Source organism: Canis lupus, chromosome 20 (assembly GCF_003254725.2).
Source record: "Canis lupus dingo isolate Sandy chromosome 20, ASM325472v2, whole genome shotgun sequence".
NCBI classification, from domain to species: Eukaryota; Metazoa; Chordata; class Mammalia; order Carnivora; family Canidae; genus Canis; species Canis lupus.
In genome coordinates this window covers 25,874,030-25,897,291 of record NC_064262.1, presented here as the reverse complement: position 1 = coordinate 25,897,291, position 23,262 = coordinate 25,874,030, and the positions used below count along the sequence as shown (strand labels likewise).

Genomic DNA, 23,262 nt, shown 5'->3' with positions numbered 1-23,262 from the left:
TGATAGGGCTGAGAGGAGAAAGAAACAAAAGCACAATTATAGTTGGAGACTTCAACATTACTCTCTCAACAGAAGAATTAGACAGAAAATCAGCAAAATGAAGAAAAACTCGCCTTCAAACACAGGATCATTTGGCATTTACAGAACATCTTACAACAGCAGGATGCACATTCTTTTCAAATATACATGGAACACATACCATGGCAGGCCATTGTGTAGATGATAAAACAAACCGCAACACATTTTAAATAATTGAAATCATACAGGGTATTCTCTAACCACAATGGAATCAAATTTGAAATCAACAAAAGAAAGATCAAGGAAAAGCTCTAAACATTGAAAACTAAAAATACACTTCTTTTTTTAAGTAGGTTCCATGCTGGGGTCTGAACCCATGATCCTGAGCTAAAGAGTGGCATGCTTAACCAACTGAGCTACCCACAGGCCCCTAACAATACACTTCTCAAAAAACAAGAACAAAACAAAACAAAACAAAACAAAAAACATGCGTCAAAGAGAAATATCTCAAGGGAAATGAAATACATTAAACTGATCATAAATAAAAATAGAATATATCAAAATTTGGGGACATAGCTAAAGCAGTGCTGAGATGAAAATTTACAGCAGTAAAGGATTGTATTAGAAAAAAGTTTCAAATCAAAATCTGTTATTACGGGATGCCTGAGTGGCTCAGTGGTTGAGCGTCTGCCTTCAACTCAGGGCATGATCCTGGAGTCCTGGATCGAGTCCCACATTGGGCTCCCTGCGTGGAGCCTGCTTCTCCCTCTGCCTGTGTCTCTGCCTCTCTCTTTCTGTATGTCTCTCATGAATAAATAAATAAAATATTTTTTAAAAATCTACTACCTCAAGCATCTAAAAAAAGAAATCAAAAATAAATCCAAGAGAAGGAAAAACATAAATAACAGCAATCAATGGAATTAAAAACAGAAAAACAACAAAGAAAAATCAATGAAACAAAGAGCTACTTCTTTGAAAAGAACTGACACATCTCTAACAAGATTCACCCCTGCTACGCAAAAAAGGGTCATGAATTGTCAATAACAAGAAATAAACAGAAGATATCTCTAATGACCTTTCATACATCTAGAGGACACAAGAATACTATGAACAGCTCTATAGAGGTATAAATGGCAATTTAGATTACATGAACAAATATCTTGAAAAATGGAAACTACCACAACTCACCCAATATGAAATACATAATTTGGATTACCCTGTAACTATTATAGAAATTGAATTTGCAAACTAAAAACCCAAGATGGTGGGCAGCCTGGGTGGCTCAGCAGTTTAACGCCACCTTCAGGCCAGGGCATAATCCTGGAGGCCCGGGATCGAGTCCCAAGTCAGGCTCCCTGCATGGAGCCTGCTTCTCCCTCTGCCTGTGTCTCTGCCTCTCTCTCTCTGTGACTCTCATGAATAAATAAATAAAACCTTTAAAAATAAAAATAAAAACCCAAGATGGAAATCTCCTAGCCCACGCTGTTTTGCTGGAGAATCCTACCAAATGTTCAAAGAATTAATATCAATTCTACAGTCTCTTCCAGAAAACTAAAAAGAGAGAAACATTTCCCAATTTATTTTATGAAGCTAGTATTATTCTGATATCAAAACAAAACAAAGGCAACGTACCAACAAAGACCAATATCTCTCATAAACAAGACAAAATAATAGTTCAGAAGTTCTCATCTGAAGAGGAACCAAAGCAGCTCAGTTGCACTGTGGAGATAAGGTCAAGTAGCCAGTATAGTCAATCTCCTTTCACATCCTGATCTATGGGTCCTCATTTGTGCCGGGATACAGATCTGGCAGTTAGGACCCAGTGCCCACTGGAAATGCTCAGAGCTCTGCTTATGATAGTGGTTAGCGGGTTCCCTGGACGCTGTAGCCTATGTACTTGCACATTAAGCCCACTTTTTTGGCCACAAAGGATAAGCAATACCAGACAATGAAATCATTTGCTCATCAGTGAGTCGACTCTTAAATTCTTTGCTTCTTCCTTTTTCTCTCTGCAGGCAGACATCCCAGGCATGCCATCCTTGTAAATGGCACCAAGAAAACACAACCAGATTTTCAATGACTCCGAGACAATCTTTTTCACATATTTGAAAGCAACAATATGCTTCACTCAACCTCAAAGTTAATTCTCCAAATGATTTATACTAAAAGCCAACTTCCCCTCCCCCCCATTTGAAAATGACATTTTAGATGAAGTTTTCAGCCTATCTTTAGAGAATGTAGTGCTCCAGTTCAAACGTGTTCTGGGAATATTTATATGTAAACATCTAACAACCTATCTTCTTTAACTATTACAGTGGTGGTGAGAGAAAACAAACGTTTTAATTAAAGAGAGAATGCCAAGTTGGCTGAACAATATCTACTTCCAAACTTCAACAATTATTTATATACATGCCATCCAAAGTTAAAACTAAATGAGTCTTATTATTGTTTCTATACTAGTCAAATCATGCTGTGAAGTCATCATTTAAATATCTTAAAAATTCTAATTATCAAAGGGTAGATACATATTTATACTCTTCTAAGAGGAGTGGCTCAGTGGGTTAAGCATCTGCCTTTGGTTCAGGTCATGATCCTGGGGTCCTGGGATCAAGTTCAGCAGGGAGCCTGCTTCTCCCTCCTCTGCTTCCCATGCTTGTGCACTCTCTATGTCAAATAAATAAAATATTTACAAAAAAAATCTTCTAAGAAATTTTTTTACTTCTAAATATGAAGTCACCTGCCATTACTTAAAGATTTCAAAAAGAAAGTAGGATGCATAGTCATTCAAGGGAATAACAGAGGAGAGAAATAAAATCATAACACCTGGAAAAAATAAAATATTACTTTAATTCAGGGCTCTCAACCTTATCACGATTGATGTATGGAACCAGATTTTTTTGTTGTTGTTAGGAGCAGGGGGCTGTGTTGTGTACTGTAAGACGTTTAGCAGTATCCCTGGTCTCTATCAACTAGAAGCAAGGTGCCAATACTCATTTCTTGCCAGCTGTGAAAACAGAAAAACATTTCCAGACATTGTCAAATGTCACCTGGGAAATAAAGTATCCTCAGTTGAGAAGCACTGCTTTAACGTAAGCATTCAGCAGCCTCATTGAATCCTGAGAATAGCTGAACTCTCTCTTCACCTCTGTGGGTTCAGTGTCTTGCTAACCCAACAGAATGATTGCCACCATTCTGCTTCTTGACCCCATTTTAGGAATCATCTAAGTCTTAGCATATCCATACAAGGCCATACATGAAGAGCTCCAGCTTTAGAGGGACTGAAATAATAGTGGTAACTGGTCACTGGTTTTCTAGAGAATGAAGATATACTTCTGAAGTCTGAAGCCCATGACTAGAATTACTATGAAGTGTAACTAAAGAAGTCACTATGTCTACAAATGTGGCAAGTAGGCTATAGTCCTGGCCTATGTTACCATAAAAAATATGAACCGCCATTAATCTAAATTGCTGGAATACAGGAAATGTGAGTAGAAATCCACCAGGTGAGTTAACTCACCCAACAAGCATCCAAAGGTCACCAGTGTTTCAAAATAATATCAGAGGTATACAATCCCGGACATCAATATTTTTTTTAAATTTTGTTTTTTTATTTCTTTTCTTCTCTTTTCTTTTCTTCCCAATGGAAATTTGCATGAAACTCACAAGTTGGGGAGGAAGACAAAGTACCTTTTTGTACCTCAAAGTCATCTTTGTCTCCCTCTATCTTTACTACCTCACATCACACCAATCAATTCCATGCCTCATGGTTCTGGAACAGGCCCACTTCTTCCCACCACACCTCTCCTTGCTGGACTATTACAGACAAACGCCTTCTAGCCAGTCACCCACCTTTCAGTTTTGGCCTCTTCCATAGGACATAAAGCAATCTTTCTTTTTTTATTTTATTTTATTTATGATAGGCACACAGTGAGAGAGAGAGGCAGAGACACAGGCAGAGGGAGAAGCAGGCTCCATGCACCGGGAGCCAACGTGGGATTCGATCCCAGGACTCCAGGATCACGCCCTGGGCCAAAGGCAGGCACTAAACCGCTGCGCCACCCAGGGATCCCTAAAGCAATCTTTCAAAACCACAAGTCTAATTACCTTTCTCTGGCTTGTATTCCTTCATGGGCTTCCTAATGTGCTTAAATGAAATTCAAGTGCTTTCAGGTCTCAGTGTTATCTGGGCCATGATTTAAGGTTAGATGAGGGGAAGGGAGAGACACGTAAAACAATGTCATGTGTAATGAAATCATATCTTATTCCGGGCTTAGTACTAAAAGCGTCAAAGAAGCCAGACCACTGATACTCCAAACTATATATAAAACTCCTCCTAAACTGCCAGGGTCTGGATTTTTGGAAGTTGAAAGGCCAAGCCTCAACCTTTCTAGTTTCTCTCTGAATGTCTATGTGCCTTTCCTTTCCCTGAAACAGTGAGAGAGAGCTAAGCCAGGGCTAGTATAAATCTGGCAGGAGTAGAGATTGGGAAGTTACTTTATTTACACTGTGACTCCATTATATAAAACATAGCTCCAACTGTGTTCAAAATATACATACACATACTCATTATATTTCCATGGGGTGGCAGGAGAAGGAGGGGCTGTTATACACAGAGTTATACAAGGCGAATGAACTAGAAAGAAATAGTCATACGGTAACAGCAATATCTCTGGATAGTGAGATTAGAAATGATTAATTGGGTTCTTAATACTTCCATGTGGTTTCTGCCATCAATAATGCAATAAGAAAAATAAATAAAAACTCTAAAAGTTTACTTCTTTTTTAAAAAGATTTTATTTATTTATTTGAGATAGAGAGTGAGAGGGAGAAGCAGGCTCCCCACTGAGCAGGGAGCCTGACACAGGGCTTGATCCCAGGACTTGAGCTGAAGGCAGACATTTAACCAACTGAGCCATCCAGATGCCCCTAAAAGGATACTTCTTTAAAAAATTATATATACGTGCCTAGATATAGAACAGATGGCAAAGGTAGCATCAAATTGTTTTGGAATGGAAAGATTTACCATTTGTCCTTTTCTTCTAAGGCTATAGATCTTTGTGAGCACAGAATGGAAATTGTTGTTATTTGGTGCTTTCACAAATTATCTCCCCAAATCAATCATCTCTAAGGTTTTTAACATACACAAAGAAAAATACACAAAACTGAGGCCTCAGAAATGTACAGTAAAATCCCTAACTGGGGGAAGCCTGGGTGGCTCAGTGGTTGAGTGTCTGCCTTTGGCTCAGGTTGTGATCCTGGGGTACTGGAATCGAGTCCTGCATCGGGCTCTCTTAAGGGAGCCTGCTTCTCCCTCTGCCTCTGTCTCTGCCTCTCTCATGAATAAATAAATAAAACCTTTTTTAAAAAATCCTTAACTGGTTGCAGTAGACAGTCAGCATATGTTAAAGGCGTAGAGAGCTCTGTATAATGCTAACCCAGCCTGAATGTAAACAAAGGGAGAAGTATAATTTTGAAGTGTGGCCACCATATAATATTCAATGGAAAGGTTTTCCTGTCACTTTCTTTTTTTTTTTTTTAATTTTTATTTATTTACGATAGTCACACAGAGAGAGAGAGAGAGAGGCAGAGACACAGGCAGAGGGAGAAGCAGGCTCCATGCACCGGGAGCCCGACGTGGGATTCGATCCCAGATCTCCAGGATCGTGCCCTGGGCCAAAGGCAGGCGCTAAACCGCTGCGCCACCCAGGGATCCCTTCCTGCCACTTTCAAATCAAACATTCCATGAATAGTAAAAGTTTCAAATTCACAGGTTCATTCAACACATACTACTGAATTCCATTCTCTGTGCTAGTAAAACAGAAGCAGTGACTGCCTACTTCATGCACTAAAGAAGGTCTTTTTCACCTTTCATAGGTGTAGTTAAATACTAAGTTGCTAAATCGTATCTACTCTTACCTCTATTTACCCAAAAGCCACAGTATGAGTCTTGGTTAGGGTATGAAACGAACATCACTGTAGGGACCACGGATTGCTCTGTCTCCTGCCCACTGCATTTCTATTCCTAAATTTTTGAGTGTTGGATCTCAAATATTAAGAATATAAGCTACATTGACTTTATTGGACAGTTATTTTAGAAATGTGAAATCTTAAGTGTAGATTGCTCACAGAGTATATACATTTTGCAATTGTCAAATAACTTACAATTAAACATGAAAATGCCTCTTGCTATCACCCCATTTCTTTCATATCAATTTCGAGAGATGAAAATTGTCTCCTGCCTTGGAACAGCAAACCCAGTTCCAATCATCACAGGGGCCTTTAAAAGCGCCCTCTATTACCCATAATATATTTCTAACCAGCATGAAGGCCAGTGGTGGGGAGTGGAGGGTGCAGGAGGCGGGGATGTGGGGGGTCTCATTCTATTACCTGGCACTCTAGCACTGTGCCTGGGAACACAGACACAGGGAGGAGAGAAGAGGAGACAACATTTCACTGCCTGCAGTTCCAGATAGCAATGGAAGACACTTCACGGAGAATCCAGAAAGGCTTAAAAAACACAGACAGTGATGCACTAGTTAAAAGGAAACAAAATCTATATTCAGCTGCATGAAGCGTGGTACAGATTATTCCATACGCAACCAACTGTGACTTCAGAAACAGAACCGGTTCAAACACCAGCAACACAGATAAGAAAACAGAGCTTTTCTGTTCCTCCTTCTACTGAAGGCACAAAGGAATTCACACAGATTTATTAATTCAAAGAGTTTTTCCAGTTTGCTCACTCGGACACATGGAGGAGAACTCTGACTTTTTGTCATCCATCACATGGTGACCACAATTTATTATGGGACTGTGCTAGGCGCTGGCACATATTATTTAGTTCAATCCTCACCATGATAATGATAATGAGAATTATCATTATCTCTGGTCTAGAAACGAGAAAACGATGCAAGACAAGTTGAGAAATTTGTCCAAGTTCATACAAGCTTAGTAAGAGGCAGAAATCGGACTGGAACGTGGGCAGCTGAATTCCACTGTCTGGCGCTGCTGCATTCTCTGAGAAAAGTCTTCTTATTGAACAAAGAAATAATTTTCCTCGGTTTTTTGTTTTATGTTTTGAGTCTCTTTTCAAAGCTCTTGGTTCTACCTGGAGTTCAACACAGAAAGCTCTGTGTCAAAGACTTGAGAGCTGTCTGGGCATAACAGTGTGGGTCCCCTCTGGAACCATTCCATATTGTTCTATATGTTATGTTATGCTCAACAGTAAGTATAATCTTTTCTTTCCAGATTTCAGTTGTGTAATAGAAATACAATCCTCTAATGTCACCAAGTCTGCATCAGGGAAAGAGAAATGAAGTTTCATGACTAGTTTAAAAAAATATCCCTCAGTATCAGCAAGGAAATTTCACGCCATATATTGACAAAATTCTTTCTTCTTTTTTTTTAAAGATTTTATCTCTTTACTTGAGAGAGAAACGGAGTGAGAGAAAGAGATGAGTGGGGGAAAAGGGAAGGGGAGAGGGAGAGACAGACCCCCCACTGAGCAGGGCATCCAACGTGGATCTCGATCCCAGGACCCGGGGATTATAACCTGAGCTGAAGGTAGATGCTTGACCAACTGAGCCACCCAAGTGCCCCAAAATCCCTTCTTCTTAATCAAAAGTTAGAAAATGTTGCATCCATCTCAGAGCCCATGTGCCTTGATGCATTTTATGGTCCTTTAAGCCTACATGTGACACTGAACACAGCAAGGGTCTGTTCTGCTTGGGTCTTCCAGTTGGCTTCCCAGGAGGCTTCATATTGGAAATTAGGTAAAATCCTGGTGTCAATATTCAAAGTATATCTCAGATCCAAAGGGAGTCAATTCCATATGCCAAACCATCATTAAATACAAAAAAACATATCTTTAAAGCATGCAGCTATGTAGAGATTTTCATAGAAACCAAAGGTCAACCAGGCTGTTGAAATAGGGTAGGTTTCAAGTCAAGGCCATTCCCCAACTGCAAGCCCTCTTTAACAAAGATGTTTCCTTTAACAGAGGTGTTTATTTGAGGAAAAAGTACAGTTTGCTCTTTAAATAAACTAGTTGCATGCAACTTTCCACATTCCTTGCTCCTGTATATACAAGACAGAAGGCTCTTTCCCTCACTATTCTTAATCCAAAGGCATACCTTCTATTTGTTCTATCTGGGAGGCAGTAGTAGCACAGGCTCTAGAGTTTGAATCCCAGCCACACACTCACACTACACCTTGGGCAAGATACTTAGTCTGCCTCTGGCTGGGTTTCCTTCTCTTTAAGTTGGTGATAACAACAGTATTTACCTCCTAGAGATGGTGTGGGGTTTGAAGGTGGAGATCTATAAAGTTCTTATCACACCACTCAGCAGGGGGTATGTATTCCAAAACACAAGCTATTGATATCACTATCCTTAGCTTCATTATCATCGTATTTGTAACTGTGCTTCTTGTTTGGTATCCCCAGACAGATCCTGTGCTTGCAGAACATAATAGATATTGTTTCATTTATCCCCATCTTTTGTTAGATAGCCCCTCTTCATTTTTCCCCTGGAATAAAGAAGTTTGTACTAGAAGATTCCAGTGTCCTTTTACCTTTAGTGGTGACCTTAACCTATAAGCCTCTTTTCTATTTCATAACATTTGATATGCATAAGATTTGGAATTGAACACTGCTTAAAAATATTATTCTATATTTAATGATAGTTTGGTTTCAAACTGAACTTTGAAAATGTATTTGCCTTCTCTTTCCTCTAATACTGTCTGTAAGCCCCAAGATTCCAGCTTGCTAGCACCAAATCAAAGTACTAAACAAATGAATTATTTGGGAACACTCTTCTCAAATGTTAATGTGTCTCTCAATCATCTATAGAGCCTGGGTGAAAATGCTGATTCTGGTTCCCGAAGACTGAAGTAAGCCCTGAAGATCTGCATTTCTAACAAGCTCCCAGGTGATGCCAGTGCTGCTGGTCCATGGGCCACACTTTGAGTAGCAAAGCTAGAAGACACAAGTTATCCAACATTCTCTCTCTCTTTTTTAAAAATCCAACTTTGATTTTTTTTTTTTTTAAATCAGCTCATAAACCACTTTTCACCTGCCTACTCAGAGGAAATTTCTGTCCAAAGCCAAAACTAAATAAAATGCTAACAAAGCACAAAAATGTGCTGGGTCTAAATCTAAGGGCTTTCTCGCCGGGTGCTTTGATATGACTCCATCAGGCTGAAGACAAAATGATACTAGAAATCAACCAGCACTTATAACCACATCTCCTTTCTTTAAGGATTAATGATAGTTGCTCCATTTTTATGTGTTTCATGCCAGTCCTTTATATTCCCCTGATCCCAACCATCACCAGGTAGGTCCTATTCTTATTCCTATTTTGTAGAAAAGCAAAGTAAGGCTCAGCCAGATTATGTAACTTGACTAATATCACCCAGATAGGAATTACAGACTCTGCCTGACTTCTAAGCCCATGCTTGTAACTACTCTGCTATGATGTACAATTATTCCAGAACTTCTAGTTCTGCTTATGGAGAAAAACAGCACCAAACTACTCCCTGTGCCAGAGATGCCAGCCTCCGGCCCCACATATCCCAGCCCCAAATCTACACAGGAGTAGACAGTGAAGGAAGCAGGTGCCCAGGGTTTGCTGTGGTCTCTCCACATGTGAGATCCTGCTTGCAGTCTACAGCCTGCCCACAACAATACTGAAAAGACACAAATTATAAGTTGGCCACACCGAAATCACTCAGCTCTCCAATTTAACTGGTACTTATAAAATGACTCCTCTATGCTGTGTTGTGGGGTAAACACAAGAAAGAGACAGTGTAGTTTCAACCTACAATGGAACTCAGTATTTCAGTGATGCAAGACTTCATTGATTTTATTCATTTATTCCACAAATATTCACTCAGTGACCACCCCCTGTTACCCACTCTGTAGAGTACTAGGGGTGTGAAGGGGAACATGGGGAACAAGGCTTCACCCTCTCTGACTTCACAGTCAAGCAGTGGAGACATACATTAAATGTGCAATTACACAAATATTCACAACTGTGATGAATGCAATAAGGATCATGGACAAGATGCTCCAAGAGACTTGGCTTAGTCTATGGGCATGGGAATAACTTCCTAGAAAACTTAGACAAGGTTAGGATAAATACTCAAACACCCACATTTATTAATGTTTTGGGGAGGGACTGGCTACACAAAGCAACTATCCCTAGACAGCTCTGCTATCAACACATTCCTTGGGAACAAAGAACATTATTGTCTTTTGCAAAAAGCTTCCAGATCTCATTAGGGGAAAATGGGCCAGATTTCTACTCTTATCATATGATTACTTCAAGCCATGCTTAAAATCACAGAAAGCTGGAGTGTCAGAAAGTTTCCTGACATCTGTCTTCTAATGATTCTTTCCACTTTCAGATTAAACAAATTTGGCTATAATGAAACAAGATGAACAGGGAACATCATCTTGATGGGAGGCCATGATGTCTCGTCTTCCATAATAAGCTATTACAACACGTTGGAATCATCCATATGATGCCAAAGGACCAATTATTACTAGAATTTAATTCTGGGAATAAGATTGGTAGGGAGAAAAGCATCAAGTTCAAACAAAAATACACTCATCAAACTGGCACCTCGTAGGCACTTCATACAGAACACTGAACTACACCCCAGGATTCCAGCATGAATACTCATTTTCTGAAGTAAATGAGGCACCCTTCAGGACATGGAGTCATCTTTCCTGACATTATTTTAGAGCTCTAGAAAGTAAAAAACAAATTGAAAAGCCCAAACGCATACCCTTATGCACATTTGCTCACAGGATGGTTTGCAACTAGATTAATTGTGAGTATATATCCCCCCAGGGGGTAAAACCAGCCTTCTTCCATCCCTCGTCTAGAATCTCCAATGAGTGAGAAGCAAAGCAAATGTCAAACAACACCTCCATTATCATATGTAAATTACAGAAGAAATGATTTCCTGTCAACAAAATGAATGCTGTATGTTGTTTTGGAAGTGGCATCTTATTAAACACACAATTCATTTTCATATTTAAACAAGAACAAATTCAGTGGAAATCAGCCATTTAAAATGACATCATGGTTTTTCAAGAAAAAAAGCTTGGAAATTAACATTCTAAAATATATAGCGCAACACAAACCACAGTAACACATTGATGACCAGTAGGCCCTGTTGCAAAAAACTGGTATCAAAACTGGGCTCAGGTCAAGACATTTGAGTTGGAATCCCCACCCTGCTCCTTTTAAGATGGAAGATCTTGGACAGTGGAACAATGGATGTAATGTGAAGCGCATAAAGTTCATGGTATGGCACCTGGCACTAGTAGTTGTTACCTGTTATCACCATCCTTATAATAATCTTTTGTGTATATCTTTAGTGCTGCTACCAAGAAAGAAGGCCACTGACATTCTAAAAAAAAAAAAAAAAAAAGGCAGGAATTACCAAGAACTCTACTATCAAATTCAGGATAAAGGCTCAATAAGAACAAGCCAAAAGGTGAATTATAAGAGAAAAAAAATAAAAATAATCAGAAAACTGGATCCACTTCCCTCTCCACCAATCCATGAAGCCAAATTGTTTATAACGGACATGCAAATGGGTAGCTCAGACTGGTTTCACCTGAAAAAGTACTTGTCTAAATCAGGGATTAACAAACATTTTCTGTAAAAGACCAGACTGTAATTATTTTAGGCTTTGCAGACCATTCGGACTCTGTAGCAACTCTCAAATCAGCTGTTCAGCGTGAAAGCAGCCACGGACAACGAGTAGATGAATAAGCATGGATATATTCCAATTAAACTTCACTGAAACAGGTAGTGTACCCATTCCTGATCTAAACAGAAGTTTGAGAAGTCAGTATGGTAGGTTTTTGTAAACTCTACACCCAACATGGGGCTCGAACTCACGACCCCAAGATCGAGTCACCTCGAAATCATTCCACCAAATGAGCTGGCCAGGCACCCCAATGATAGGTTTGGTTTTGTTTGTTGTTTTTCTAGCAGATGGTTTTCTGTCCACTTCCTGAAATTCCCTGACAACTGAGGGCAGGGAATGAACAGCAGAGCAGAGGGGTAGGGTACAGGGCCGGGTTCTGAAGAACCTGTTCCAAAGAGCACCAACCTATGCTGAGCACATAGTGGGAGCTCAATACATATTTCTGAGATGCTTTATTTCTTTTAAAAAGAGCCAGGCACCTGGATGACTCAGTCGGTTAAGCATTTTCAGCTCAGGTCACAATCTCAGAGTCCCGAGATGGAGCCCTTGGAGGGCTCCCAGCATGGAGCTTGCTTAAGATTCTTTCTCTCTCTCTCCATCTGCTCCCCTCTCTCTCCCACTGTACTAAAAAATAAATAAATAAGAGGCAAGGTGACAGAATGAGATTGAAACAGGTGCAAATACAAATGACTTTAAGATAGCAATGTCAACATCTGTGAAATCTGGGAAGTGGCAGTCTTGAGTTGGTTATCTGTGCTTCTCAGAGTACTGGAGGTAAAGGACCAGGGCCTTTAACTTCCACATCGCTGCAGACTGATACTTTTATTTTTTATTTTTATTTTTTTTAATTTTTATTTATTTATGATAGAGAGAGACGGAGAGAGGCAGAGACATAGGCAGAGGGAGAAGCAGGCTCCATGCACCGGGAGCCCGACGTGGGATTCGATCCCGGGTCTCCAGGATCGCGCCCTGGGCCAAAGGCAGGCGCTAAACCACTGCGCCACCCAGGGATCCCTGATACTTTTATATATAAAACAAAGACCACAGCATTGGGCAATTGCTATAAAAGTGTCTCAACTCTTACTCCCATTTTCTCTGTGGGCCTCCTTCTGGACTGATAACAGTTTGCAGACTGGTACCTGTCCTCAGACCACACTTTGAGCCCTGGGGATACTATTTTCTGGGGGGGTAACTTCCCCCTTGTTTTTGAAATATGGCACAACTGAAAATTTTAAAACAATAAAATCAGGAAGGAAGAGATGAACTGAAGACTGAATCTGAACATTTGGAGGCCATGAAGCCAATCTGCTGACATGCCAACCAAACAGGGGAGGCATGTGAAGCTTCTTTCATTCAAGAGGTATCTGCTATGGGCCAGGTAAGTACCTGTTCCTGGGCCAAGGCTCAGGAGTATAAGTCACAGTGCCTGCTGCCTTCAGGGAGCTTTCAGTTTGGTTGAGGGTTTTTCACACTGACATTGCTGACATTTTCAGCTGGACAGTTCTTTGCTGTGCGCAGCCATCCTGTCCTATGCTGTGTAGTATGCTTAGCAGCCTCCTGGCTTCTATCTACTACATGCCAGTTACACCTTCTCCAGTTGAGAAAACCTAAAAAGCCCTCTAGACATTGCCAGATGCCCCCTGAGCATCAAAATGACTTCCACTGTGAACCACTGGCCCAAAGTAAAGACTAATTACAGTGAACAAGAACTATAATATGCCAAACAGTGCAGGAAGGGGTCTGTGAAAAAACAAAAATTCCAACTATGTGGTAGCAATGACTGTCAGGAAAACGGTGGACTACATTTATCCTGCTCCATGACATTCCCACAGTTCCCAATTGTGTTGGGTTTTAGAACTGACTAGATGCCATCACCTGTGGTATGTCATGGAAGGTTCACAATAGCCCTGCCAAGGAATTACTGCATTTTGCCCTACATGGAAGAGAAAACAAAGATAATATCATTATCACCACCAATAACACAAAAGGTAACATTTACTGAGTACATATATACATAATCTATTATTCTAAGACCATTTTCACATTTAATGCTCATTATGCTCCTATTAGGGAACATCTAATATTGCCACATTGTACAGACAAAAAAACTGAGGTTAAGAGATATTAAATAACATGTCCAAGGTCACAGCACCATTAAGCAAAAGAGGGATTTAAATTTTACCACACTATAGTGGCTCCCCAATCAAGCTTCATACGTAGACACACAGTCGATCCTCATTATTCATGGAGTATGCATTTACAAACTTACTTCTCCTCTGCAATGTATTTGTTTTTTTTTTTTTAAGATTTTATTTACTTATTCATGAGACACACACACACACACACACAGAGAGAGAGAGAGAGAGAGAGAGAGAGAGAGAGGCAGAGACACAGGCAGAGGGAGAAGCAGACTCCATACAGGAAGCCCGACGTGGGACTTGATCCCTAGTCTCCAGGATCATACCCCAGGCTGAAGGCAGTGCTAAACCACTGAGCCACCTGGGCTGCCCCTGCAATGTATTTGTAAACTGAAAGTTAACACTCGCCACACTTCTGCAGACATGTATTTGCAGACATGCATAGACTGGTGAGACATTCTGGTCACCCAATGTGCATGTTATCAGAAGGGACCAAATAGGGTGATGCTCGACCTCATCTTTCACTTTTTTTTTTTTAAAGGTTATTTATTTATTCATAGAGACACAGGCAGAGGGAGAAGCAGGCTCCATGCAGAGAGCTCGACGTGGGACTTGATCCAGGGTCTCCAGGATCATGCCCTGGGCCACAGGCGGCGCTAAACCACTGCGCCACTGTGCTGCCCTCATCTTTCACTATTGATGTATAAACAAGTGCCCTTTTCATGGTCTATTTACTGCCATATTTTCACATGTTTGTGTTTGGGTGATTTCTCTATTTTAGATGACCAACAAGCACAAAAGTGCTGTCTAGTATTCCTATGTGCAAGAGGGCTGTGTTTTCCTTACATAGAAAACACACAAAAGATAAGCTTTGTTCAGGCATACATTAAAGCGCTGTTGGCCAAGACATCAATGTAAATAAACCAACAGGATGGTACACCCAGAAAAAGGAAGAGAAAATTCATCAATCTATACATGTGGCCAATCCATAAAGTGCTAAAGATCACACATTGGATGAAGGATGAAGCTATGGGGAAAAAAATCAGAAAAGTGGCTGAATATGTGGATTCTTGAGATGACAACCAAATATATATATATATATATATATATATATATAATCACAGTGGTCCCTGTTCTTTTGTGACTAAAAGCCAAAGACATTTATAGTCACATTACCCGGGTCAGGAAAATGTTAAATCTTTCTCATTCACTCTTTTATTTTAAAGATATACTACATATATGATTTGCAAAGAAATAGATATTAAATAACGTATCTGAAATAGAACCACAATAAAACAAGATTATGTACTGAGTGAATGATGAAAATGTTATGCCCCTATTACCCCTTGGAACAATGGCTCAGAATGTGCTAATTCAGCATGCATGACAACTCTACAGTGTGAATAAAGACATTGTACCTGGATTACTCTTAGAAATCCCATATTTCTGTGTTTCACTTCATAGCTCCTGAATTAAACTTTTCAGCAGTGGAACGTAGAAAACAATGTTTTAAAGCTCTTCATCCATAAACCTGTGTTTAATTAATCATTGAGATACATGATATTCTCTCACAAAACTTAACTATCCATCACCTCAAATTTGATTTGTATGGCATGGAGAGGGGCTCACAGTCCTACAGGGCTCGTGCTGTACAATAATTTGGTTTATATTTTTGCTTATAGGCAACAATTTCCCTAAACCATTAGACAAAAAAAATTTCCAATCACCCTTCATATGGTTATTCAAAAAGTAACCTCACACATATTCTAGCCAGAAGTCTACCCACTGAGGCAGAAGCCTTTCTATAACTAACTATAGTGACAGTAATTGTGCTGATCAATACACAGAAGGGGTTTGTCACTGACTCTCTATCACTGTTCTTAAATTTTAATTTCCCATGTCTTTGAAACTTTCTATTTGTGTGTATGTTTACCACAGACTATCACATTGCTAACCAGAGCAATGTTTTAGCATTGAGTATCTAGAAAAATGTTTAGCAATGAAAGATAATCAGAGGGGTACTTGGGTGGCTCAGTGGTTGAGCACCTGCTCAGGTCGTGGTCAAAGTCCTGGGATCAAGTCCTGCATCAGACTCCCCACAGGAAGCCTGCTTCTCTCACTGTGTGTCTCATGAATAAATAAATAAAATATTAAAAAAAAAAAAAAGAAAAGAAGGATAATCAGAGACACTCACATGACTATGAATAGTGAGTTGGAAATAGAATTTCTTAAGAGAACAAAGACTGGCTCCAGGTGGGATCTTAGGGTCATCCCCAAACGTCCAACAATGTGTATCTCTAATATAGAATTCCCAGAGGCTACTCAGCTGAACACAGGTCACATAAAATGCTTTAAAAAAGAATTCTATGGCAGGTGAGTCTGGAAAAGACTGGATAAAACTTTGTAGACATTCAATCACATATTACTGTAATAAAAACTCTGAGAAACCCGGAAGGGAAGAGAGGAATGAAACACTGTCTAAAATACGTTTCAGTGAGCAGTTCCCTGACCGAGTTGACGATGGATTTCTTTTAAACGCCTATAAATTCCAGGGAACAATGTTGAGAAATGTTTGAATATCTTGGTGGCCGAGGCCACAGGGAAAGATAAAACAATCCAGCACTACGTTTCTTCAGTGACAGATCCTCACTCTCGCTTCTTCAGTATGAGGGGGCATTCCAGATCAATCACCACACAGCTTTTGCCCCCGCCACTGGAAATTCAAAAACTGCACCATTTGCTGCATGACCACAAGTAAGAGCCATCTTTAGGAGGAGATGCACACTGGGCCTCATGAAACACTTCTGCATGACAATATCCATCCCAAACTAGACCAGAGGACCCAGTTAAGCCTTTCAGAATCACCTACAACTATCCCATTGAAAGGGACAAGCAGGGATCCCTGGGTGGCGCAGCGGTTTGGCGCCTGCCTTTGGCCCGGGGCACGATCCTGGAGACCCGGGATCGAATCCCACGTCGGGCTCCCAGTGCATGGAGCCTGCTTCTCCCTCTGCCTGTGTCACTGCCTCTCTCTCTCTCTCTGTGACTATCATAAATAAATTAAAAAAAAAAGTTAAAAAAAAAAAAAAAAAAGAAAGGGACAAGCATGAGAAAAGAATGTTCTCATCCAATAAAAATAGCTGTGTCCTGTTTGTTCACAGTGAGTAAAAATGGCTTCCTTCTCCCTACAAGAAAAGTAGGAGAAAAAAGTAGGAGAAGAGAGGAGAAAAGTCTTCAAATTGTGACATTTTCATTTTCAAAAGTCCTTTATCTCAATTATTTGGTGACATTAGAAGGGCCTCTAGGAAGAAGGGAGCATGGAGCTAGACTTCAGGTATCAATTCAAAAATGGATTAAGTGAGACCAGGGTATGCAGGTATATGTGCTGGCTGGGCTGACACGAGGGGCATGCTTCGATGTAGTTTGAAGAAAATGAACAAATGTAACAGGGAGAAGAGTCTGATTCATCAGAATTCCACGGTGGCCGATTCCTGTGAGAAACGCAGCCAGAAGATAAAACTTAATTATACTTTCTGAGGCCACTGGAGACATTCTTGCAGGAGGAGTGTGATGCAGGGGAGGGAAAGACTGCAAGTGTGGGAGAAGAGAGAGAGCCAGGAGGAAGGAGTGAATTTTCAGAAGTAATTTCAGGGGGACACCCGGGAGGCTCAGTCGGTGAGGCATTTGCCTTCAGCTCAGGTCATGATCCTGGGACCCTGGGATGGAACCCCACATCGGGCTCCCTGCTCAGCAAGGAGTCTGCTTCTCCCTCTGCCTCTGTCCTCCACCCCGCCACCTTACCCTCCTTGCCAGCCGGCTTGTGCTGTCTCTCTCTAGCTCTGCTCTCTCTCAAATAAGTAAATAAAATCTTTAAAAAAGGGGTGGGGGGGTAATGTTGGACACTCATGGAAAATTTTAATTAGTAACAGAGATTTTAAAGTAATAATGCTATAATGTTGAAAGACAATATGAATTCTGATCCCAGGTTGCCTGGATCCCCATCCCAACTCTCCCATTCACTCAGTGTGACCTGGGCTGCTTGCTTAAATTCTCTGTGCCGCAGGTTTTTCATGTGCAAAATGGAGATGTTAATAGTACATCTACCTCCAAAGGGTTGACATTAAATTTAAATGAGCATTTAAAGCACTTACCACTTGGCACAGTACCTGGCACACGCAAGCACTATTAAGCAGTCATGTTGCCAGAGCTGGCTCATACTGTCTCATGAGATCCAAATCCTTCCCAATTCCATCTTCACTGATATCAGCCATTGTTCACCAAAGCCACAGGCAGTTGTTAAACATTCATTGAGAGTCAGTTGTTAAAAATTTATGACATATCACACACATACACACACACACATGTGCTTAAGTGTGTACATATATATGTGTATACGGGCAGGCATATATACAAATGTGTTTGCCATCATTATTATCATTACTACGATTTTTTTAAGTGTGACTCAACCAGAGACTGAATCTTTTTTTTTTTTTTAAGTAAACTCTACACCCAACATGGGGCTCAAATTCATGGCCCCTAGATCAAGAGTTGCATGTTCTAGTGACTGAGCCAGCCCGGTGCCCCCAAAGAGACTGAATCTTGAATTCCTGGCTTTGATATAGATTACATGAAAAATCTGAGGTTGCTCCAAATTGCAAATGCTTATGGGGTGCCAGCAACAAGTATGACACAGGTGTTGTCACTGGGGCTACAGAAAAAACATGGTGAAGGGCCTTGCCCGCCTAAGGAGCATACAACCTAGCTATTTTTTGCAAAAATAATACCTGAAGTAAGACCCAAACTCACCCCATTTCACCTGCACCATTACCTCTTACTCATTTCCCACAGGAAAGGAAGAACAAGTAGGAATCTGGCACCAAATAGTTAGTGGGCACTGCTTTCCTTGGAGCCACTAGAGCTTGTCTGATCTTACTCCCTGCGCCCAGAAATCTCAGCTAATGTGGACAAATACAGCCATTGCCCTGAAGCTGTATTTGCTGTTCATCTCTCCTACTACACATACACAAAAAACCCAAGCCACACCTACATTTACATTTTTTCAAATTAATTAAAATCAACAAACATGTATCAGCCCTTAGAACGTGTCAAAGTGCTTTTAGTAACTTTCTACCTTTGGAAGCTATTCATTCACTGTTTTTAGCCACATCTTATCATACATCAAAACTGAAAAAGTCAGGGGCTCCTGGGTGGCTCAGTTAGTTAAGAGTCTGCCTTTCAGCTCAGGTCATGATCTCAGAGTCCTGGGATTGAGTCCCATGTTAGGATTCCTGCTCAGTGGGGAGTCTGTTTCTCCCTCCCTCCTCTGCCCTTCCCCTCTGCTAGTGCTCAGACTCTCTCTCTCTCTCTTTCTCAAAATAAATAAATAAAATCTTTAAGAAAAAACTGAAAGTCAGACTGTAATGAGAGTTAATTATAACACCTAATGTTTATTGAGAATTAACCATCAGCCATGCACATTCCTCTAAGTACTTTCCAATACTCCATTACACTTAACTCCTCATAACCCTGTGACATATCCTGTTAATATTCCCATTTTACAGACGTGAAGACTAAGCTTTAAAAGATTATACAAAAAATAAATAAAATAAATAAAAATAAAAATAAATAAAAAAATAAAAGATTATACAACTTGCCTAGGGTCACAGAGCTGGAGTGAACTAAAATTTGATCTGGAGTATGAGAAACTCTGGGACTCTAAGTCAGGTGCTTCTCCATCTCTGCACCACTGGCATTTGGGGCTAGGTAATTCCCTGCTCTGCAATGCTATGTGTTACATATGTTTAACATATCTCTGGCCTCTACCAAGTAGGTATCAGGAGCAAGTCCCATTTTTTAAAAAAAAGATTTCTTTAATTATGTGAGAGAAAGAGAGAACATGGGGAGAAATGGGCAGAGGGAGAGGGAGAAAGAGAGGATGTCAAACAGACACTGTGTTGAGCACAGAGCCTGATGCAGGGCTCCTACAGAGCCTGAATCTTAAGGTCACAACCTGAGCTGAAATCCAGAATCAGATGCCTAAGTGACTGAGCCACTCAGGCACCCTAGCAATTCCCATTTGTAACAATTAAGTGTCTCCAGTAAGAAGCAAACTCATTCACATGAGTTTGCCAAAATCCCCTCTGGACCAAAAATCATCCCTGGTTGAGAATTACTTCTATAAAAATTAAGAGAAATAGAGTAGAGGAATTCCAAAATCTGGCTATATATTAGAAATGCCTAAAGGATACATTCAAAAATAAGATTAAAAATGCAGATGCCAGGCTCTACCACTGATTCAGAAAATCAGAATTTATAGGGGCCCAGGATAATAGTCCTGGAAAAACTATTAGGGGAAACAGCTGAACACCAATTAGTCACGTCATCTTGGGAAATTACTCGCCTTTTCTGTGCCTCAAATCCCTTATCTATAAATTGAATGGACAAGGCTAGACTATATGTAAGACCTCTCCACGGCTGGCTAACAATCCATTTTGTGAAATCACGTGACACCCATCACTTTTCTCCTTGACAGGCTTCCATTCCACACTGCACACAGCAGCCCAAATCCTCAAAGGAAGAAGTATGTACAACTCCAATCTTTATATGACTATGCAACAATCTTGCCAAGGACAGATCCTTGACAGAAATACAATCTATTCCTTGTAGACACAATCTAGTGCAGAATCACTGCTAGGAAAAGGCTGATTTCCACTTCACATTGAAGAGACTAAAAACTTAATCCCAAATGAGAAATGGGATTAGGCAAAATGTTTGCTGCATCCATGAGAAAAAAAAAACTCCCAAACCAGGATCACCATAATGTGTATTCACAAGTCAAATCTATGACTTGAAGTGACACCAGAAAATGTGTTCATGCTTTCAGATTCATGAACTGCATTTGTGTTATTTATGTAATAAAATGTAAAAGAAAAAAGTGGAAATTTTCTATACCCTAGATATGCAGGCTTTCATCTGAAAATCCCACATCCAATTCCCAACTGGACAGAATTCATTCCATGACAAGTAAGAACTTTAGAGAATCAAACCATCATTGCAATACCTGTATATACTAGTTAAGCCCAAAATGAGAAAATTGCTGATGACCCAAACCAACAGCTTAAAAGAAGACATTTTCCTTTGCTTTTACCAATTTGTGAATAATCTGCAGGTTACATCAGTTCAGGTCACTTCTACTTTACATGCCTGTTTGTAAAAATGAAATGAAAATGGTTACATTGGAAAGTGTCTGGAGTTGTTTAAGCAAAAATGAGAATAACTATTCTTCAAGAAGGAGAGGGAAAAAATTCCTTACAAGAATGTTGAACAGAAGGGCGTCGTAGGGGACAGCGGGAAATTTCCTGGATTAGGAGTTCATGATATAGCCTTCCACCCAGAAATTGTATGTTATCAATTAAATGAGAGATGACCTGATAACCACTAAATCAACTTATGAGAAACTGATCACGCAGTAAACAGATCTATAGCTGTAATTTCAAATCACCCTTTTAAATATTTACTACCAGCACACTCTAGGAAGGGCGGGGCTACTTAAGATTAAAGTGTTAACAAAATTATTCCAACTTTCTGGGTGAGTATGGAATTACAGAAGAAGGGAATCTATTGATCTTAAATGAGATACCACTAGGCTATGATCAAGAATGAAAAATTGTTTTCTTCTATCCCAGCTTCTCATTTGATGTGTTAGATAGGTTCTGAGAAGTCTGGTGCTAAAGAATACTTGTGTCCAAGCCCAATAGGGCATCACCTAGATGACTCCTACCGCCATCTGTTGGTGGCAGGCAGGACTGAACTTTTACTTAGGCTTGCAGGATTCTTTGTTCACATTGGATCAAAGTTCCTTAATTGAGTATCTATGTTTTCATGTGTCTGTTAGTCATGTAGATGTGTTATTTGGAAAAGTATCTATTCATTTCTTCTGCCCATTTCTTAACTGGGTTATTTGTTTTTATGGGTGTTGAGTTTGATAAGTTCTTTACAGAGACTAACCCTTTATCAGATACATCGTTTGCAAATATCTTCTCCCATTCCATAGGCTGCCTTTTAGTTTTTTTGGTTGTTTCCTTTGCTGTGCAGAAGCGTTTTATCTTGATGAAGTCCCAATAGTTCATTTTTGCTTTTGCTTCCCTTGTTTGTGGTGATGTGTCTAGTAAGAAGTTGCTATGGCTGAGGTCAAAGAGGCTTCTGCCTGTGTTCTCCTCTAGGATTTTGATGGTCTCATGTCTCACATTTAGGACTTTCATCCATCAGGGAAATACAAATCAAAACCATGATGACATACGAACTCACACCTGTCAGAATGTTTAAAATTAACAACACAAAAAACCATAGGTGTTGGCAAGGATGTGGAGAAAGGGGAATCCTTATGCACTGTGGGTGGGAATGTAAACTGGTACAGCCACTCTGAAGAACAGTTTGGAGGTTCCTCAAAAGTTGAAAAAATACTACTTTATGATCTAGCAATTGCACTACTAGGTAGTTAACCACACACACACACACACACACACACACACACACGACTATTACTCTGCCATCAAAAAGAATGAAATCCTGCCATTTGCAACAACATGGATGGAACTAGAGGGCATTATGCTAAGTGAAAGAAGTCTGTCAGAGAAAGAAATACCATATGTAGAATTTAAGAAAGAAAACAGATGAGCATATGGGAAAGGGGAAAAGAAAAAAAAAGGAGAGAGAAGCCACAAGTGGCTCTTAACGATAGAGAACAAACTGAGGGCTGATAGAGGGAGGTTGGGGGGGATGAGTTAGATGGGTGATGGGTACTAAAGAGGGCACTTGATGTGATGAGCACTGGGTGTTGTATGTAAGTAAATTCTTGTATGTAAGTGAATGTAAGTTTGTAAGTCACTGAATTCTACTCCAGAAATCAATATTGCACTATATGTTAACTAAAATTTAAATTAAAAAAAAAAAACCCAAAGTTCCTTAATTGGATTTTACAAATGGAAGAACATCTTTAGACCATTCTTAATGGTATATTGCAGATATTCTGAAATATTTCTCATGTTTTTATCCCTTATATGACCAGACAATAAATGAATTCTCTGAAGGGATCTGGAGGTAAAACCTAAAATAATTGCCTCAAATTTCCTGATGCCTCATATTTTATCTTAAAATTTCGTATGACTTTGCATGGTACACTAGAGTAATCCATGTCTGGTTCTATGTAAAAATGTTTAAAGAGTGTGTATACTTTGACCGCTTACGTTTTACCACCAAATATTCAGGCTAAATTGAGGATTCATTTGAGAACACCATAGTTAGCTAGCCCAGCAACTGGCTTCAGGTTATCCTGGATATTTACAATCTCCAGAAATATTCTTGCCCCATTTTAAGAAAAACA

At 39.9% G+C, this 23,262-nt stretch overlaps 1 protein-coding gene across 19 annotated transcripts in view; it reads right to left on the bottom strand.

Moving 5' to 3' along the window:
• The window catches only part of MAGI1 (membrane associated guanylate kinase, WW and PDZ domain containing 1), a 641,003-nt gene that overhangs the window by 275,783 nt on the left and 341,958 nt on the right, over positions 1–23,262 (bottom strand). The gene's annotated exons all lie outside the window — the stretch shown is intronic.